Source organism: Giraffa tippelskirchi, chromosome 2 (assembly GCF_054371585.1).
Source record: "Giraffa tippelskirchi isolate mGirTip1 chromosome 2, T2T-mGirTip1v1.2.pri, whole genome shotgun sequence".
Taxonomy (NCBI): Eukaryota; Metazoa; Chordata; class Mammalia; order Artiodactyla; family Giraffidae; genus Giraffa; species Giraffa tippelskirchi.
The window spans coordinates 167,573,535-167,594,478 of record NC_137276.1 but is presented as its reverse complement, the minus strand read 5'-3'; the positions used below and the strand labels follow the sequence as shown (position 1 = coordinate 167,594,478).

At 47.3% G+C, this 20,944-nt stretch overlaps 1 protein-coding gene across 6 annotated transcripts in view; it reads right to left on the bottom strand.

Moving 5' to 3' along the window:
- Positions 1–20,944, bottom strand: part of SEMA5B (semaphorin 5B) — a 125,353-nt gene that overhangs the window by 50,726 nt on the left and 53,683 nt on the right. The window lies entirely within an intron of this gene.

Genomic DNA, 20,944 nt, shown 5'->3' with positions numbered 1-20,944 from the left:
CGGCTGGGGCCCCAGAGAAGATTGGGACCAGGTGGGGGAGGGGCAGAGGTTTCCTAGCACTTTTCAGCTCTGAAACCTCTGGGTGAGGGTAACGGATGCCACCCTCACAGTATCCCCTTCCCCGGGGCAAGTTTATTCTCTGTCTTTGTATTCTGCTCTCTGGGCTGGGCGGGGCTAGCTGGAGTCGCCTCTTCTCTGTCCTAGCAAATTCCAAGTGGTGTATTTGTCATCAGAGTCTGCCGTCGTCCTTCCTGCAGGCCAACCCACATCCCCTAACTGCAAATAAACCTATGGGGAAGATGGAAGGGAGAATGCGATCATAGAAAGTTGATAGGAAGGGCTATTAAAGATTGCTTTAAGCCTGAGGAAAGTGAAGCTTGGGGAAAAGTATCCAGCTTAAGTTGGGCAGGGAGCTGGTGGGAAAACCAAGACTAGATAATAACAACAACAGCAACAACATAGACCATGTTATTTTGTATCAGGATGTGTTCTACGCTCTTTGTATTATGCCATTTAATCCACACAATAGCCCTACAAAGCAAGTTCTATTAGCATGCCTATTTGCCCATGTCATAGACAGGCAAACTGAGGCACAGACCTGCTAAGTAACTCGTATAAGGCCAAATTGGCAGAACTCAGACCCAAATCCAGGCAGTGGGGCTCCAGAGCCTGCCCCTGGCACAGTCTCAGTGCACCACCCAGGAAAATGGCATTATTTGACAGACCCTTGGGAGTGGAGCTCAGGCTGTTCCAGTAAGTATTTGCAGATGGGGAAACTTATAAAACACAGCCCACAGCCATTCTGTATTTATAATCACAAAATCTAGACTTGTTCCTCTGAACAGAGTATATCAACACAAAGTTAGAACTGAAAATAAGAATAGAAAGGGAATATTTACATCGCTTGGCAAACGAAGCAAGTGTGAACCTCATGAGGAGATGGCATGTGGCTGGACCAAACACGGGAGGAGAGAACCTGGCGTTCAGGGAGATGCCATGAATTAGATCCAGGACCCTGCCTCATGGTTGCAGCGCAGCTTAAATGAAATAAGGTGAGTTGCATGTTTGGTTCATGCCTTGTCGGAAAAGTAATATGAATGGTGGTGGTGGTGGTGGTCACCCTAAGGCGGTAAGGTCATGAGTAGGGATTTTTTTCCTGTCTTTCAGACAGTCTGTAATATTTAATTGTTTTCACATGGAGAAGAAAATAAAGGAGACTTGCCTACTTTAATTGCTGGAATTAAATGCTAAGGATGTTGCCAAACACAAATCAAGCTTATCTATTCATTAGAGCAGCCTCATTTTTCTCCTCCCCATGGGCAAGCTCTTTCCATGGAAATATTTTGCTATCAGATATTCAGCTGCTGTATAAAATGAAAACTGCATTTGAAAACATGCCTACAGCTTAAAAACAGCCCACGAATCCAGCTAAAGGCCTGGGTTTCCTTGGGGTTTCAATGACAGATCCACTGCTCGACATAAATCTTTGTGGGGAGGGTCCATGTCGACTCACAAACCAGAGCATAGTTCTGAGCATCTGGAGAGGCATTTCTATAACCTAGAGAACCCCGACAGAGAGGCATGGTGCTGCTGTTGGTTGCACAACAGCGTGAATGTTCCTAATGCGCAGACTACAAAATGGTTAAACGGGGTTGAGGAGAATGTACAATAGTGCAGCTGCTATGGAAAACAGTGTGGTGGTGCCTTAAAAAATACAAATAGAATTACCACGTGATCCAGTAATTTCACTTCTGGGTGCAGGCATACCTCATTGTATTGAGCTTTGCTTTATTGTGCTTCAAAGATTTTTCTTTCTTTCTTTTTTTTTTTTACAAATTGAAGGTTTGTAGCAAGCCTTCCTTGAATAACTCTATCAGTGTCATTTTCCAACAGCATTTGTTCACTTCATGTCTCTCTGTCATATTTTGGTAATTCTTGCAATATTTCAAACTTTTTCATCATTATTATATTTGTTACGATGATCTGTGATCAGTGATCTTTGATGTTACTATTGTTTTGGCACTTTTTAGTAATAAAATATTTTAAATTAAGGCATGTACAATTTTCTAGACATAATGCTATTGCACACTTACTAGACTATAGTATAGTGTGAATAGAACCCTAATATGCACTGGAAAACCAAAACATTCCTGTGACTTGCTTTATAGAGATCTTTGCTTTATTGCTGTAATCTGGAACTGAACCTATAACATCTCCGAGCTATGCCTGTATGTGCGTGTGTGCTAAGTCACTTTAGTCATGTCTGACTCTCTGCGACCCTATGGACTGTAGTCTGCTAAGCTCCTCTGTCCGTGGAACTCACCAGGCAAGAATACTGGAGTGGGTTGCCATGCCCTCCTCCAAGGGATCTTCCCAACCCAGGGATGGAACTCAGGTCTCCTGCCTTGGCAGGCAGGTTCTTTACCACCAGCGCCACCTGGGAAGACCATGCCTGTATATATTCTCCCAAAATGAAAGCAGGGACTCAAAAAGATATTTGTATACCCATATATATCACAGCATTATTCAAAATAGCCCAAAGGGGAAACAACTCAAGTGTCTATCAAAAGATGAATGAATTTTTAAAAAATGTAATATATAATGGAATATTATTCAGCCTTTTATAAGGAAGGAACTTTTATACATATATGACATGACGAACCTTGAAGACATTATGTTGAATGAAATAAGCCAGACACAAAAGGGCAAATATTGTGTGATTCCACTCATATGAAGAGTAGTCTAATTTACAGAGACAGAAAGCAGAATGGTGGTTACCAGGCGCTGGGGAGAGGGGAGAATGGCGAGCTGCTATTTACTGGGTACAGAGTTTCTGTTTGCAAGATGAAAAGAGTTCTGTAGATGGGTGAAGGTGATGGTTGTGTTACTGAAAGGTAAGTGTGGGCAGTCCGGCTGCTTACCGCTCAAAAGCCAGCAAACAGGCTAGGCTGGTGGAAAGGAAAGTTTGCTTTATTTCAGATGCCGGCAACTGGGGCAGAGGGAGGGTGGTGGATGTCTGTCCAAAGGTGGATTCCCCCAATGACAAGCAGGGGATGAGAGCTTTTACAGACAGAAGTGTTTGTGTGTGTGGAGGGGGGGCAGTATTTACATGCAGAAACAGCGCAGCCATCTCTAAGTCATCTTCAAACAGGCAGTGATCTGACCAGCATCATCTTGATTGTTTCAGATGAAGTTAATCTTCAGTTTCAGGGTCCATTTGTTCCCATTGTTTTGCAGTCAGTTCTCACAGTGTGGCAGCTCATATCCTGAGTAGTCTGGTCATCATGTAGTTAACTTCTCCACTGGTGTTTTATAACTCAGAGGATATGGCTCAGAATGTTATCTATAGCCCTTGAGAAAGAGCTAAATGACTATGCTTAATGACTACATTATCATTATTATTAGTCTCCTTTGACTGTTTTCCTTTGTTTCCACATTTCTCACTTTTCTGATTAAACTTACTCTTTGACAAAAGTTTTCCAGAGGTAAAAGGCAGGCAGAGGACATGATGTGTGGGCAAGGACTATATGGTCCTGCTCCATTTCAACTGCACAACAATGCGAATGTTTGTAATACCAATTAACTGTACACAAGAATGGTTAAGATGGTAAATTTTACGTTGTGTGTATGCTACCAAATTTTTTTGAAAATAGCTTCTAAAATCCACAGGATTGAAGACGACCAGGAGAAGGCAATGGCAACCCATTCCAGTACTCTTGCCTGGACAACCCCATGGACGGAGGAGCCTAGCAGGCTGCGGTCCATGGGGTTGCTAAGAGTTGGAGACAACTGAAGAGACTTAGCAGCAGCAGCAGCAGAAGAGGACCAGGAGACCCCAGGGGGTGTGCTGCTGAGCCCCCAGAGGATCAGGTCTTCTCTTGCTCTCCCCGCAGTGTGGTGCCCACTGCCAGACCCTCACACCCCCCAAGGCATACTTGCCCCTGATCAGTGAGTGAAAGTGAGCCTCCTACTATCCATGCACACCCTGGTACCTGGCTGGGGCATCAGACAGCCCAGGCTGAGGTGTGGGCCACAGGAATTAGATGGAGACCAGGATGAGCTGAAACCACTAGGGGGCAATTTCTGGTGAGTCCTTGGACACACAGTGAATGAGGCTCTCTTTTGAGACACGTTACGTGTGAGGACAGACGTCTGGGTGGACTGTGTGCTGGCCACTGTCTTCATTTCCTGCTGCTGCTATAAGCAATGACCTGGTGGCTTCAAACAACACACATTCATTCTCTCCAGTCTGCAGGTCAGAAGTCTGACACGGGTACCCTTGGGCTGAAATCAAGGTGTGGGCAGAGCCACATTCCTTCCTGGAGGCTCTTGGGGGAGGACCCACTTCCTTGCTTTTTCCAGCTTCTAGAGGCAGCCCACATTCCATCTTCAGAGCCAGGAGCCCTGCCTCTCTCTAGCCCTTCTTTGATAGTTACATGGCCATCTTCAGTTTCAGTTCAGCCGCTCAGTCGTGTACGACTCTGCAACCTCATGGACTGCAGCACGCCAGGCCTCCCTATCCATCACCAACTCCCGGAGTTTACTCAAACTCATGTCCATTGAATTGGTGATGCCATCCAACCATCTCATCCTCTGTCGTCCCCTTCTCATTCCATCTTCAGTCTTTCCCAGCATCAGGGTATTTTCCAATGAGTCAGGTCTTCCCATCAGGTGGCCAAAGTATTGGAGTTTCAGCCTCAACATCAGTCCTTCCAATGAATATTCAGGACTGATTTCCTTTAGGATGGACTGGTTGGATCTCCTTGCAGTCCAAGGGACTCTCAAGAGTCTTCTCCAATACCACTGTTCAAAAGCGTCAATTCTCTAGTGCTCAGCTTTCTTTATAGTCCAACTCTCACATCCATACATGACTACTGGAAAAACCATAGTCTTGACTAGATGGACCTTTATTAACAAAGTAATGTCTCTGCTTTTTAATATGCTGTCTAGATTGGTCATAACTTTTCTTCCAAGGAGTAAGCGTCTTTTAATTTCATGGCTGCAGTCACCATCTGCAGCGATTTTGGAGCCCAAAAACTTTTCTCACAGTTTCCACTGTTTCCTCGTCTACTTGCTACGAAGTGATGGGACCAGATGCCATGATGTTAGTTTTCTGAATGTCAAGCTTTAAGCCAACTTTTTCCCTTTCCTCTTATACTATCATCAGGGACTCTTTAGGTCTTCTTTGCTTTCTGCCATAAGGGCTGTGTCATCTGCATATCTGAGGTTATTGATATTTCTTCCAGCAATCCTGATTCCAGCTTGTCCTTCATCCAGCTCAGCGTTTCTCATGATGTACTCTGCATATAAGTTAAATAAGCAGGGTGACAGTATACAACCTTGAGGTACTCCTTTCCCAATTTGGAACCAGTCTGTTGTTCCAGGTCCAGTTCTAACTGTTGCTTCTTGACCTGCTTACAGATTTCTCAGGAAGCAGGTATGGTGGTCTGGTATTCCTATCTCTTTAAGAATTTTCCACAGTTTGTTGTGATCCACACAGTCAAAGGCTGTGGCATAGTCAATAAATCAGAAATAGATGTTTTTCTGGAACCCTCTTGCTTTTTCAATAATCCAACGGATGTTGGCAATTTGATCTCTGATTCTTCGGCCTTTTCTGAAACCAGCTTGAACATCTGGAAGTTCATGGTTCATGTACTGTTGAAGCCTGACTTAGAGAATTTTGAGCATTACTTTACTAGTGTGTGAGATGAGTGCAATTGTGAGGTAGTTTGAGCATTCTTTGGCATTGTCTTTCTTTGGGATTGGAATGAAAACTGACCTTTTCCAGTCCTGTGGCCACTGCTGAGTTTTCCAAATTTGCTGGCATATTGAGTGCAGCACTTTCACAGCATCATTTTTAGGATTTGAAGTAGCTCAACTAGAATTCCATCACCTCCACTAGCTTTGTTTGTAATGATGCTTCCTAAGGCCCACTTGACTTCACATTCCAGGATGTCTGGCTTTAGGTGAGTGATCATACCATCGTGGTTATCTGGGTCATGAAGATCTTTTTTTGTATACTTCTTCTGTGTATTCTTGCCACCTCTTTTTAATATCTTCTGCTTCTGTTAGGTCCATACCATTTCTGTCCTTTATCAAGTCTATCTTTTCATGAAATGTTCCCTTGGTATCTCTAATTTTCTTGAAGAGATCTCTAGTCTTTCCCATTTTATTGTTTTCCTCTTTTTCTTTGCACTGATCACTGAGGAAGGCTTTCTTATCTCTACTTGCTATTCTTTGGAACTCTGCATTCAAATGGGTATATCTTTCCTTTTCTCCTTTGCTTTTTGCTTCTCTTCTTTTCTCAGTAAGGCCTCCTCAGACAACCATTTTGCTTTTAAGCATTTCTTTTTCTTGCGGATGGTCTTGATCCCTGTCTCCTGTACAATGTCACGAAACTCTGTCCATAGTTCATCAGGCACTCTATCAGATCTAATCCCTTGAATCTATTTCTCACTTCCACTGTATAATCGTAAGGGATTTGATTTAGGTCATACATGCATGGTCTAGTGGTTTTCCCTACTTTCTTCAATTTAGGTCTGAATTTGGCAATAAGGAGTTCATGATCTGAGCCACAGTCAGCTCCTGGTCTTGTTTTTGCCGACTGTATAGAGATTCTCCATCTTTGGCTGCAAAGAATATAATCAATTTGATTTCGGTATTGACCATCTGGTGATGTCCATGTGTAGAGTCTTCTCTTGTGTTGTTGGAAGAAGGTGTTTACTATGACCAGTGCGTTCTCTTGGAAAAACTCTGTTGGCCTTTGCCTTGCTTCATTCTGTACTCCAAGGCCAAATTTGCCTGTTACTCCAGGTATCTCTTGACTTCCTACTTTTGCATTCCAGTCCCCTATAATGAAAAGGACATCTTTTGGGGGTATCTATTCTAGAAGTTCTTGTAGATATTCATAGAACTGTTCAACTTCAGCTTCTTTAGCATTACTGGTCAGAGCATAGACTTGGATTACCATGATATTGAATGGTTTGCCTTTGAAATGAAGAGAGATCATTCTGTTGTTTTTGAGATTGCATCCAAGTACTGCATTTCGGACTCTTTTGTTGACCATGATGGCTACTCCATTTCTTATAAGGGATTCTTGTCCAGAGTAGTAGATAAAATGGTCATCTGAGTTAAATTCACCCATCCAGTCCATCTTAGTTCGCTGATTCCTAGAATGTCGACGTTCACTCTTGCCATCTCCTGTTTGACCACTTCCAATTTGCCTTGATTCATAGACCTAACATTCCAGGTTCCTATGCAATATTGCTCTTTACAGAATCGGACTTTTCTTCTATCACAAGTCACATCCACAACTGGGTGTTGTTTTTGCTTTGGCTCCATCTCTTCATTCTTTCTGGATTTATATCTCCACTAATCTCCAGTAGCATATTGGGCACCTACCGACCTGGGGAGTTCATCTTTCAGTGTCCTATCTTTTTGTCTTTTCATACTGTTCATGGGGTTCTCAAGGCAAGAATACTGAAGTGGTTTGCTATTCCCTTCTCCAGTGGACCACGTTTTGTCAGAACCATGACCTGTCCATCTTGAGTGGCCCTACATGGCATGGCTCATAGTTTCATTGACTTAGACAAGGCTGTGGTCCATGTGATCAGATTGGTTAGTTTTCTGTGATTGTGGTTTTCATTCTGTCTGCCCTCTGATGGAGAAGGATAAGAGGCTTACGGAAGCTTCCTGATGGGAGAGACTGACTAAGGGAGAAACTGGGTCTTGTTCTGATGGGCAGGGCCATGCTCAGTAAATCTTTAATCCAATTTCCAGTTGATGGGTGGAGCTGTGTTCCCTCCTTGCTACTTATCTGGGGCCAAGCTATGGTGGAGGTAATGAAGATAATGGCGACCTCCTTCAAAAGATTGCATGCATGTACTGCTACACTCACTGTCCCCAACCCTGCAGCAGGCCACCACCAATCCACGCCTCCGCTGGAGACTCCTGGGCACTCCCGGGCAAGTCTGGGCCAGTATCTTGTGGGGTCACTGCTCCTTTCTCCTGGGTCCTGGTGCACACAAGTTTCTCTTTGTGCCCCCCAAGAGTCTATTTCCCAGTCCTGTGTAGTTCTTGCAGCTCTATGGTGGGGTTAATGGCAACCTCCTCCAAGAGGGCTTATGCCATACCCAAATCTGCTGCACCCAGAGCCCCTGTCCCTGTGGCAGTCCACTGCTGACCCGTACCTCCACAGGACATGCTCAAACACAGTTCTGTCTCAGTCCCTGTGGGGTCCCTGGGTCCTGGTGGCACAAGGTTTGTTTGGCCCTCTATCTGTGGCTTTTATCCTCAAAGCCCCACAACCCACACAGGCTCCCGACTGGCTTCCAGTCTGTAACCCTGCATGTGTACAACAAGGACAGGCAGCTCTGTGAGCCCTCATTGTCCCTTGAGACCCCACACACCTGCCCAGTTTTCTCTTCTCTCCACACCAGGTCTTACCCGGGAAAGCTTTTCTGCTTTTAAGGACCTTTGTGATGACAGTGGGCCCACCTGGACAGTCCAGGATGTTCTCCACCTCGAGGTCCTTCACTGAACCACGTCTGTGAAGCTCATTTGCTGCATAAGGTGACATCTCCACTTATGCTGCCTACCACACCCACGCTATGTACTCCCCACCCAGTCACTCAACATGCCATAAACACTGCTGGCATGAGACTCTTCTGTGCCTGAATTTCTAAAGAAGGAAGAGCGGTAGCAGGTAAACGATCACCACCAAGTCACGGCCACAGTCCTGGGGAGGAAGAAAGAGGCTACTGCGCAGGGGACAGTCAGGGAGCTCAGAGGCGGAGCCGGTGGCGAGAGAGGAGCAGAGATGGGAGATGACTCATGCAAGGAATGGGAGCAGTGTGTTGCGGGGGGCGGGGGGTGGGGTGGAGGTTGGGAGAAGGCAGTCACAGATGCAAAGGGGAGACTGCAGGAAAGATCTTACAGGTGAACTGCACTTCGGACAAAGAAATTCATGAGCACTGGCACAAAAGTTTTACCAAAGAGGGATGATTATTCACTGCCCCAAAGGATTTTCCAAAGCGTTCTTCAAGTAATGAGTTCCACTGTGTTCTTAAAATAGGATTTACACCCAATTTTTCAGTCACACATAAAGGGATGCTTGTAAATCTATGGAAATGAAGTGAGACCAGTAACATCTGCCGCCTTCTGTGTTGGTGGTGTCAGAGGGAGTGGGAAGGAACCGTGGGCTGGCGGGGTGGGGGTTGGTGCCTGGGGAAGGAACCGACTTCCGGCGGGGGGTCGGGGCTCAGTCTCCGGCCTCTATGTAGTCCTCAGGCAGGCTTCCTGCGTTTCAGTTCATTTGCTCAGTCGTGTCCCACTCTTTGTGACCCCATGAACTGCAGCAGGCCAAGCCTCCCTGTCCATCACCAACTCCTGGAGTTTACTCAAACTCCTGTCCATTGAGTTGGTGGTGCCATCCAACCATCTCATCCTCTGTCGTCCCCTTCTCCTCCCGCTTTCAATCTTTCCCAGCTTCGGGGTCTTTTCCCATGAGTCAGTTTTTCGCATCAGATGGCCAAAGTATTGGAGCTTCAGCTTCAGCATCAGTCCTTCCAATGAATATTCAGGACTCATTTCCTTTAGGATGAATTGGTTGGATCTTCAACCAGGAGATCCAACCAGTCGTGCGTTTCACGTGTGCCCGACCCAAGGGCAGAGAGGGGATGGGACGGAAGCAATAGGTCGAGTTCTCAGACTGCAACGCCCAGTTCCTTCTGCCTCTCTTCAGATTTTCCATGAGGGCAGATCTATGAGTCTGTGTCAGCAGCAGAAGTTGCCTTGCTCCTACCTGCACACAGCTTGCTTACCCATTCCTGGAACAATACCGAAACTTCCAGTTAGGGACAGTGCCTTTCATCCTAAAGTTATTATTAAAGTTATAATAATAGAGAGAAGACTCCAAATGGCCTGAAAGGGGTGAAACTGACATAATGTCAATGGCTGCTTTCCCACCTCTTTGGGGAATTAGTGAACATAGCAGCACCAGTAGGAACAAGGGCTTTGGGCATTTTCCTCCCTTCCTTGGCCACAGAGCCTGCAAGAAACACCTTGGGCTGCAGAGCCTGACGATACAGACAACAAGTGCCGTGAAAACCTTGGCCCTCGTACCCACTTCTCTGTCATTACCCCGTCCAGGTTCTTTGCAAACTTTCCCTTGGCTTGAACTCTCACTTCTCGTTCTTTTCCCCAGATCTGTTGTTCTCCAAGTTTCTCCTGTCAATCCCCTCTTCTCTCACTCTGATAGATCTGGGTGGTCCCTGCTCCTTCCTCTCCAGGGTTTCCACTCTCCTCTCCAGCTCCATCAGCTCCCCAGGTCGCCAGACCACAAGGCCATCTCTTTCTCAGTGATACCCAGACATTTCTTCCACAACCTACCCCAAATGAAGCTGTCACCCTTGTCTATTAACCTGCTCTTCCCACATAACCCATTTGTATCAGTGGGATCCCTCCCAACAGGTATCGTGACTCACATCTCAGCATTCCCAAATTCCCTCTCCCTCAACTCCCACATCCAACCCATCATCAAGTCCTGGCACTTGTACTTCAACAGTGGATCCCAAACCCAGGGCTGGCGAGCCACGCACGAGACAAGAGCACAGGGAGTGGGCAGGGGAGGTGGAGGACGCACCCCCATCTGGACAGGACAGCTGTGACTCAGCTTGCCTCTTCTCCAGACTATTGCCGTCCCAGGATGGGGGCCCACATCTATCCGTTTCTAAAGTCTATACTTCTGTATTTATGTGAAGTTCCTTTATTTTTAGGCAACTAGTATTTGCATTTTTGGAAATTCCTATGTACACCAAACAAAACACGTCTGTCTATGACCTCAAGGCTCCTCTCCCTTCAGACTCTCCCCCACTCTTCCTTCTCTCTGCCCCCAGCTCCCATATACCAGTACGTCCTTGCTCCCTCCTGGTCAGGAGAACCACCTTCTCGGGGTCTCCCTGGGCCATTTTCTCCATCTTTCCTCTGCTGATCTCAGGCCCCACTGAACCAACGCTGGGCTTTTCGGCTTTAGAGTCAGGCCCTCTGGTGGTGAGGAGAATGTGCTATGTGCTTAGTCGCTCAGTTGTGTCTGACTTTGCGACACCATGGACTGTAGCTCACCAGGCACCTCAGTCCATGGGGACTCTCCAGGCAAGAACACTGGAGGTGGTTGCCATGGCCTCCTCTAGGGGATCTTCCCAACTCAGGGATCAAACCCATGTCTCCCACATTGCAGGTGGATTCTTTACCATTTGAGCCACGAGGAGAATGGCTTGGATGAAAGAGACAGAGAAGAGAAGGCTGATGCCACTCAGGGTGACAGAGCCACTAATTAACAAAGTTAAACAACTGGTGTTTAATTAACACCTTCCCTCCTCTTTCATCCTCCCTCTCATCTTTTCCCAGAGGGGCTCCCTGATGGGTGAAACTGAAGCAGAAACCAGGTGGGCAGAGGTGGGAAAGTGGGAAATGGGATGGGAGGTCCCGGCTAGAGGCAGGACAGGGGAAGGGACTATGGGGAGGGGAGGGGAGTGACGGTCCCCTTACGCTGAAGGGGAAGAGGATGGGCTGGGAAGAAGCAGGTTTGTGTTTCAGCAGGAGGCACTCAGATTCATCGGGAAGTTTCTTGAGCAGAAGCTTGGTGCTGAGGATGGCATGAGGAAGTCCATGGCTCTCCTGCAGCCACACTGCTGGTTGCCTCCTTGATAGTCACTTCCCCATCATCCTCAGCAACAAACCCCATGATTCACAAAGTGGCATCATTCCCAGTCCCAGGTGAGATGCTGCCCAAGCTCTCCTGCAGTTAGGGGTGGCCTGTGTGCTGAGTTCTGAGCAATGCGAACTAAGCTGGCAACTACAGATTCTGGAAAGTGTTGCTATCTTTACAAGAGAATAGGCTCAGCTGGCGCCAGCCCCTTCCTCCCTGCCATGCAGAAAAATGTGATGTCCTGAGCTACAGTGGCCATTTCCATACCCTGAGAGGACAGATTCCGTGCCCTCCCAGGGAGGAGGATACAGACTCTCCCGATGCTATCATGTCACTGAGGGAAGACCAGCAGCTGCTACCACCTCCAAACCTCTTGTTAAGTGATTAAATGAGTCCTTATGTCTCAAGCTATTTTAAGTGGCGTTTTCTGTTTCTTGCAGTTGAAAACATTCCTAAGTGGCACACTCCCTCCTATAAAATTACTTCTTTCCAGGGAGAGAACAAACTGACCACTTGTTTAATTAGGGTTAAGTCAAGAACAGACACTGCTGCTCAGAGCATTTGCCAACCTGGACTGCCCAGGATGTGGGATGAAGGATGGGACAGCTGACAGCAGTGTGGGCTCTGTCTGCATTGGACCATGAGCTCCGAGGGGAGCCCTCTCATCACTGCCTCCCCAGTGCCAAGCACAGAGCCTGCCATGTAGTGTGAGCTCAGCTGAATGTATTTGTGAATGAATACATAAATGGATGGATGTGCCAGTGGCACAGGTGTCCCCATGACAACCAGCTGGCAGGGAGGGATTGTCTAGCAGCTAGCTTGTATCTAATGGATTCAAGACCCACCCTTCTCTGAAGGCCAGCCTGGAATCCCTCTCCCCTTCAGAAGTTCCCCCATACCCAGTTCCTACTATGCCCACCTACCCTCTTATTTAGCAATCCATCAAATGTCCCCATGGGTAACATACCTGGCTCCCTGATCAGACTGAAAGCCTCTTGGGCAGATGTTAAGATCTTTTTTTCCCCAATAAACTGCCTTCAAGTGTTCTCTGGTCAATATAAAAAGTCTGAAAATATTCCATGTAAGTGAAAAATTCACCAAAGTCAATATAGAGTGCTCCCTACCAGAAATGATGCCATTAACATGTTAATTTTAAACATTCTAACATATCCCCTTTAACTAATTCTTATGATTTCCCCAGCATTCATTTAGTTAAAACCAAAAACACATGACCCAAAGTGAACCAAAAGTCCTTGTTGGTGGATGCTGAAAATTACTTATATTTACTTTGATACGTACATTATCTCTAACACCTAAATGGAAATATTAGAATATTAAAATAAATTTGTTGAAAAGCCTTTTGTTTTGGCAAAATCCTTTTAAAGCCCCCATAAACTACCAGTGTCTTGAGCACGGAAGATAGTTGATATTTTCATTTGAGGTTGATACTTTGGAGAAGTGCTAAGAGGCTGATGATTTGAAAAGTTGCCCAGAAAAGAGTTCCCCCTAAAAGGGATAGTCCCCTGGTATCTACAATACATGTGAAATTTTACTATTAGACTGATTACTTTGACTAGCTAAATCACCTTAAAGTAAAACACTTAACCACCTGAGCAACAGTTTATATAATGAGAATAATAAAAACAAAACCTTCTATAGTGCCCTTGTGAGAATCCGATCAACGTGAAAATTCGCTTTAAGAATGCTTATTTAAATAAGCATTTAAATGTAATTAGTCAAGGAAGAATTACCCCAGCAATTAATCACTTTTGAGTGCAAGCTTGTAGACCTTAGAACAGAGAAGAATCTTAGATTCCCCACTTCCCAATCATCCCACAAATGACCTCTATGAGGTCTTCAGAAATATCTGAGGAACTTCTTGAGTTTAATTAATGTGGTGCTTTGTAGGAGAGAAAGAAGACGGCAAAAATGTGGAGGTGGAAGCGCTCTGTAGCAGTGCTGTTGGTGCCCTGACAGACCCCCATTTCTGGGCCAGTGTACCCATCTCCCAGCGACCTTCCCCAGAGGCCAGCCGACAGCCTAAGGCAGTCTCCTCAAGGAGACAAGCCTGGAAGACTAGCAGGCCATCACTGACTGGTGCAGGGGTGTGAAAGCCCAGCCCCTTCTCAGTGTAACAACTTCTGCGGTGCAGATATCACTCCAGGGCTCCCACTGGGGTCAGGCAGGCTTCCCCGATAGTGCATCGTCCCCTGGGTTTGTCCTCTGCTCTGTCCTGCTTCCCTCACGCCCTCTCAGATCCTTCACAAGTGCACTCCTAGCCAACCACCTACATGAGAATCTCACTCAGGCTCTGTTTCCAGGGAACCTGCCTGAAGACAATCCCTTAGGAGGCACTGCAGATCAGGACTGATGAGGAGATAGGGAAGTTGTGAACAGGCAGGTGGTGGTGTGTGTGCTCAGTCGTGTCCGACTCTTTGCAGTCCCATAGACTGTAGCCCACCAGGCTCCTCTGTCCATGGAATTTTCCAGGCAAGAATACTGAAGCAGGTTGCCATTTCCTCCTCCAGGGGTCTTCCCAATGCAGGGATCAAACCCACGACTCTTGCATTGGCAGGCGATTTCTTTACCACTAGTGCCACCTGAAAATGGGACCAAATGGCACTCCTGCTGGCCTAGGGCTTGCCCCCTCACCTCTATGCCAAGCACAGCATGGGCCAGGCCAGCCCACAACCCCTCCAGGGCTGGAGCCTTGAACAGAGCTGCTGTCTGCACCTTCATCCCCCCCTCCCCCGCCCCACCCCGTGCTCTCCTAATCTCCAAGGCCCCACACATTTTTCTAGAAAGTTGTAAATCCAAAAATCAATTGGTCCCCACGTCACCAGATTATCAGGATGGGCCCCAGGCAAATTCAGGCTCACAGACTCACACAGGATTAGCACAGATAGGGCCTTGAGAGGCAGTGCAACTCCCCGTCACACTTTAATCTGGATTATATGTCTGCATCCACGCTCTCCCCTCTCATTATAATTGTGATAATTACGGCCTGATCTGTTTGGCTGTAAACCATTTACACAGCTAGACAGAGTCAGAAAAGCACGGTTGCTAATCCCCCTTCCGGAGTCCTTTTCTCAGGGCTGGTCTCCCCAGAAGCAATGAATCTGAGTCAGAAGGGATGATGGTCCTGGGGGTGATTGCAGTGGGTAGGCTGGAGGTTGAAAGGGTGCTATGCCTCTAAGCTTGGAGGGTGGGAGGGCAGCTGTTTGCATTCCAAGCTCCCCACCCCCACAACACAACTGGAAATATCAAGTTTGGTAAGAGAAAGTGAAAGTTGCTCAGTCTTGGCCAACTCTTTGTGACTCCCACGGACTATACAGTCCATGGAATTCTCCAGGCCAGAATACTGGAGTGGGTAGCCTTTTCCTTCTTCAGGGGATCTTCCCAACCCAGGGATCGAACCCAGGTCTCCTGCATTGCAGGCAGATTCTCTACCAGAGAGGGCAGAGGGAAATCAGGGAAATCTGGGTCTTCCTGAGGTTCATAATGCCTTGTGAGGACATGTGGGGTCATCCTGTCCATTCCCCCAGGCTCCAGCTGAGACGGCTCCTCCCCACACCAGGGCAACTGGATTTGGGGACGATAGGGGTCACTTCACATCAACCACACCTCCTCGTGACCACGTGAGTGTCTGCTGCTCATCAGTGTCAGGACATTACTGCATCTTTTCTGCACCATGAACCAACAGTTATCAAGGGCACTAATAAATGCCAATGGCCTCAAGAATTGGGGGAGGATACACTCTCTCTCAAGCCTTCCCCTGTGGCTCTGCAGTGAAGGATCTGTCTGCAGTACAGTACAACCCGCTGAAGACGCAGGTTCGATCCCTGGGTTGGGAAGATCCCATGGAAGAGGGCATGGCAACCCACTCCAGTATTCTTGCCTGGAGAATTCCACAGACAGAGGAGCCTGGCAGTCTACAGTCCACAGGTTCACAGACTCGGACATGACTAAACAACTTAGAATGCATGTACCCACACACACTCTTTCCATCTCTTTGGGGAGAGAGAATTCTGTGGTCTTCTGCTGACTTAATGCTTACTCTGAACACATTTTCCTCACCAATGACCCCAACTTGCCAAATCCCAGATACGAGGTCTTCTGGAGATAATACATGATTACTACTCTTTAATAATTATATCTAAGCTTTATTGTTTTCTTTTAGGATAGGCAGTGTGATCCTTACCATATGCCTATAAAATAAGCTTTATTGTCTTTTTTTTTTTTTTAAATAAATTTATTTATTTTAGTTGGGGGCTAATTACTTTACAATATTGTAATAGTTTTTGCCATACATTGACATGAATCAGCCATGAGTTTACATGTGTTCCCCTTCTTGGACCCCTCACCCACCTCCCTCCCCATCCCATCCCTCTGGGTCATCCCATTGCCCCGGCCCTGAGCCTTTGTCTCATGCATCGAACATGGAATGGTGTTCTGTTTCACATACGATAATATACATGTTTCAATGCTATTCTCCCAGAACGTCCCACCCTCACCTTCTCCCTCAGAGTCCATAAAATTGTTCTATGCATCTGTGTCTCTTATTCTGTCTCGCATATAGGGTTATCGTTACCATCTTTCAAATTCCATATATATGCATTAGTATACTGTATTGTTGTTTTTCTTTCTGGCTTACTTCACTCTGTATAATGGGCTCCAGTTTCATCCATCTCAGTAGAACCGATTCAAATGTATTTTTTTAATGGCTGACTAATATTCCATCGTGTATATGTACCACAGCTTCCTTATCCATTCGTCTGCTGATGGGCTTTATTGTCTTTTGACAGCTAAGGAAACTGGGAGGTTGGGTTGCTTGCCCAGAGTCACACAGCAAGTAACCCAGCCCAGATCTGGCCTCACATCCATTCAAGGCTAAAACCCATGCTCTTAGCCAGCTGGTTTCCCACCTCCTTACAGGGCTGCTGGAGAGCTGATTCCTCTAGGAAGGAAGTGGGGCTTGGTGGTCTCTGCAGCTGTGGGGGTGCAGAGCAGGGAAGCTTCCTGGGCCTTCTCCTCATCTTTGCCCCAAGCCTGTCTCCAGCTCAGCTCCTCTCTCCCTGCCTGGAGCATTTTCTCTACTTCCCATCCCATACTGGGTTCTGGATCCATCGTTTTCAGTTCTTCTGCTGCTATCAGGGCTATTGATCATTATTTTCTGTTCCAACCTCTGCAGTGGGAGCTCCCAGCTGCACTCACATCCTGCTCCACCCCTCAGCCCTCACAAGCCCTGGGTCCTCCCAGCAAGCGCTCTTTCCCCCTGGAGCCCACCTATATTTATACTCGGGGGTAAGTGAAGTCCTCTGTGCCTCTCTGAGTTGCTCACTGCAGCGGGACTTGGTGCCACCAGCACCTTCTTCTCCTTCACATGAGCGTCACTTTCCAGTCACTGCTCATCAGCTGGGCCAACAACAGGGGTGGCAGAGAGCAGTGAGGCAGATAATCCAAGGTAGCAGGGAATGTAAAAAATCATCTCTATTTGGCTGTGGAAGGTATTTTTGGACTTACAGTTGAATGTGGGTGTGTGTGATGTGCTGGAAATTCGCAACACTTCAAACCAAATCCTGAAGCGAAACCAGCAGGACCTGACTGTTGCTTTTAGGAATTAGAAAATCATCTACCCGTTCTACTTCCTGCTGGGCCGGGGAGCTCAGTGACATTGAAGATCAGCTAAAGCAGAGCTGCTAACTGAAAGACAGGTCCACACCATCCCCTGACCTAGAGCCCTGGCTGCAAACTTCAAGCTGGATGTGCACAGGGGCCAGGCAGCCACGTGAGCAAGGCCAGCTGGGGTAACACAGGAGAGCGTGCACTGCAAAGCGAGGACTGGAGCCCCTCAGAAGGGCACAGCCACTCCGCAGGGCAGCTGTAACTCAGCTCCAGCTGATGACAGGAGCCAAACAAAACACATCTGTGAAAGAATCTGGCCCACTGACAACTGACAACTGGTTTGCAACTCCATCCCCGGGGTTCTCACACTTCAGCCTGCACCAGAATCTCCTGGAGGGCTTGTTAGAGTAGATTGCTGTGCCCCATCCCCAGGGTTTCTGATTCGGTAGCTCTGAAGGGGAGTGCAGGAGTTTGTATTTCTAACAAGTTCCCAGGCAATGCTGAGTCCAGGACCACACTTTGGGAATGACTGCTCTAGCCTAGTGGCTATACGACAAGGGAATTTTATGGTTCCTTACCTTTGGGTAAGTGCTAAGTCGCTTCAGTCATTTTCAACTCTTTGTGACCCCATGGACTGTAGCCCCCCAAGGCTCCTCCATCCATGGGATCCTCTAGGCAAGAATATTGAAGTGGGTTTCCATGCCCTCCTCCAGGGGATCTTCCCAACCCAGGGATCAAACCCATATCTCTTACGTCTCCTGCTTTGGCAGGCGGGTTCTTTACCACGAGCGCCCCTTGGTAAGCCCTCTTTACCTTTAAAATGTAATATCCTTCCTGTGTGAACTCACGAGGTAATCCTGTCCTTAAGAAGTGGAAAGTTGGGTGTACACTGAGGAAGGATGCACACAACTTTATAAAGCGTCAACTGTGCCTCAGAAGCGTTCTTGAACAGTATCTGCTTTAATCATAGCAGCATTCCCGTGAGGGAGGTGTTACTGCCCCCACTTCACTGCTGAGGAGCTAAGGCACAGAGTTGTTCATGACTTGCCCAAGTCATACAGCTAGTAGTGACAGTTCTGGGACTGGAATCCACATTAGCCTAACTCTAGTGTCAGTGCTTTTGCAAAGCCATCAAATTCCACAGAGAAACAGGCCCCCTCTTTAGAACACACCTTCTTTCTGGGGGCAGAGCAGAACAGCCTCCTCTTTAGGGGTCCTCTAAGTCTGTTCATTAGGGCCACTCTCACAGGAAGGGCCGGATCAGGAGCCAGAGGACACGACAGACATCCTTTGTCACCTTCCAAAAGGAAGAATCAACCAAGACCTGGTCCCTGGGCACTGCCCAGTGGCTGTGATTCCCAGAAGACAGGACAGGGCAACTCTGGGGCAGAAATGGCCCTCTGAACACCTTGCGTGAGGAAGCCACAGCACCTTAGTCCTTGGCAATACAGCAGAACAGGATGGGGGAATTGTCTGGTTAATGTCTGTAAACTCCTAAGGGCAAGAACTGTGTCTGTTTTGCTCAGCCCTGTATCCCTAGCTCCTAACATAACACCCGATGTGTAGTTGACACTGAATTATTTGTTGAATGAGAATGACTGAATGAAGGAACAAAGGGTAGGGAATCTTTGCTCTTAGCCAAAGGGACTTTGGATAATGTGCCCACTCATGACTGGAAGTCTAGACACTCATAAAGCAGCCAGCCTTAAGAAAGAAGATGTGGCAGGTGATAATTCTGCTCAAGGTAATGGATGGGAAATGTTTTTTGAATCCAGTGTGGGCTGAGAAGCAAAGATATTAACAGGTCTGCCAAGAGCTGACAAGAGTAATGTCATGTTCACCTCTGGATCCCCAGCCCCTGTGCCTGTTAAATGAATGAGTGAGAGCCTCCCATCCTGAATGTCCAGTGGGGGAAGTTCAAGCACTGCTGGGAGGGAGCGGTGTGCCTCTGCAGAGGAGCTTCCCTCAGGCTTTTAGGCAAGCAAGAGGATGGGGTGAGAAGCACACGGACTTGAGTGGAAAGACCTGGCTCCCACTGAACTAGTCAACAATACCCTCAGTGGGAGCAGTGCCCAACACTGTGCTCTTAATCACGGGGCCTACTGCCTCCCGTCTCTTTAAATGAGGGATAATAGTAACAGTGACAACAACAACAATAGCATCAATAACAACTACTGCATAGAACTGTGGTAAAGACAAAATGCTTGTGAAAGTGGTGGCACAGTGAGCACCATAAATGCTTAAGTCTGTAGACTGAATGAGTCTATTGAGGGACAGGCAGCAGCTGGTTCACTTCCCAGTCTGGACAGGCTTGAGAAGAGCCCCTCACCTTTCTAGGCAGAAAGTTCTTCCACTGTCTAATCTGCCTCCCTCCTACTGCAACTTCAACCCTCTTATTCCACTCTCCCTGTTGATGGGCTAGGAGGGCAGTTGCTGAGACTTTTCTATAACACTGGTTCTCCAGTACTTTCAGGAAACCAGCAGTAACAGATTGGCTGGAGTCATGCATTAATATCGTGTGTGCACTGACTTAATGTATGATTTGTCCAAATTAATGTGATTCTAAACTACATGGTAATATATGGAGTTGCTGCTCCATCTGCAACACGCCAGCCCTTTTCCTTTTCTTCCAGCACATTCCTGGTCTCTCCCCTCACTCCTGATCAATCCCTTTATTGTATATGTGCAAAACTCAGCCTGGATCAGTCATCCCCAGAATTTGAATCAAAGAAAAGTTGTTTTTGGACTATACACTATTTGGCATTATCTGTGCTATGGTTTGACTTTATTCAGCTCTTCGTTTAATCCACTAGCTCCAGATAATCCCACTGATGCTCTTGGGCGAACAGGTCCAGTCCTGGGGAGCGAGGAGGCAGTAAGAGTGATTGTGAAGCTGGCTTGGATGCAGTTGAAATGACTCAGCAGAAAGGAGCGTGTCAGGGTTCATGCATAGCCCCTTCCCTTGATGGGCTCTTGAAGGTCTTCACAACCAGGACCCCATCAGATCGCCTGTGAAGTCTGCCGGGAGGTTGCCATCCTTCCATTCAACAGATGAGAAGTTGGAGGACCTGAAAGTGGCCCCAGATCCAAATGTCCGGATGGGGGAGTTGACCCAGATCTGCCTTCCCCCCTGCATCCAGCTCCAAGTCAAGTCTTGATGGTTCACACTCCCTAAGGCTTTGAGCAACTTGGGGCTGGGAGTCTGAAATTGAGGGAGCCCCTACAGACCTCGGACAGGTAATTCAGAGTGTCTGCATACCTTGTTTCAGAAATCTGGGAGCTAGAAGTGATTGAATCCCAAAGTGCCCTGAAAAACCACTCTTAATACCCTCTTTGGGGAGTGAGCAGCATTGAGACTAAAGCAGGAATGAGAAGGGATGACTGCTCATCTCAGTCCAGGTCTCTGACTCCCTGACTTCTCTCTGCGTTCAGGTTACATTTTGTCCTTCTCTCCCTTCCCACCCCCAGCTTCTCAGTCAGGGTGCCAAGCAGACCTGGGCCTCCAGACTCCTGAGAGGAGCTGGACAATGAGCTGCCAAGTTCAGGGTACATGGGTTGGTCCAGTCCAGCTTTGGAGACGAAGCCAGCTGAGGGCAGGACCCCAGACCTCTT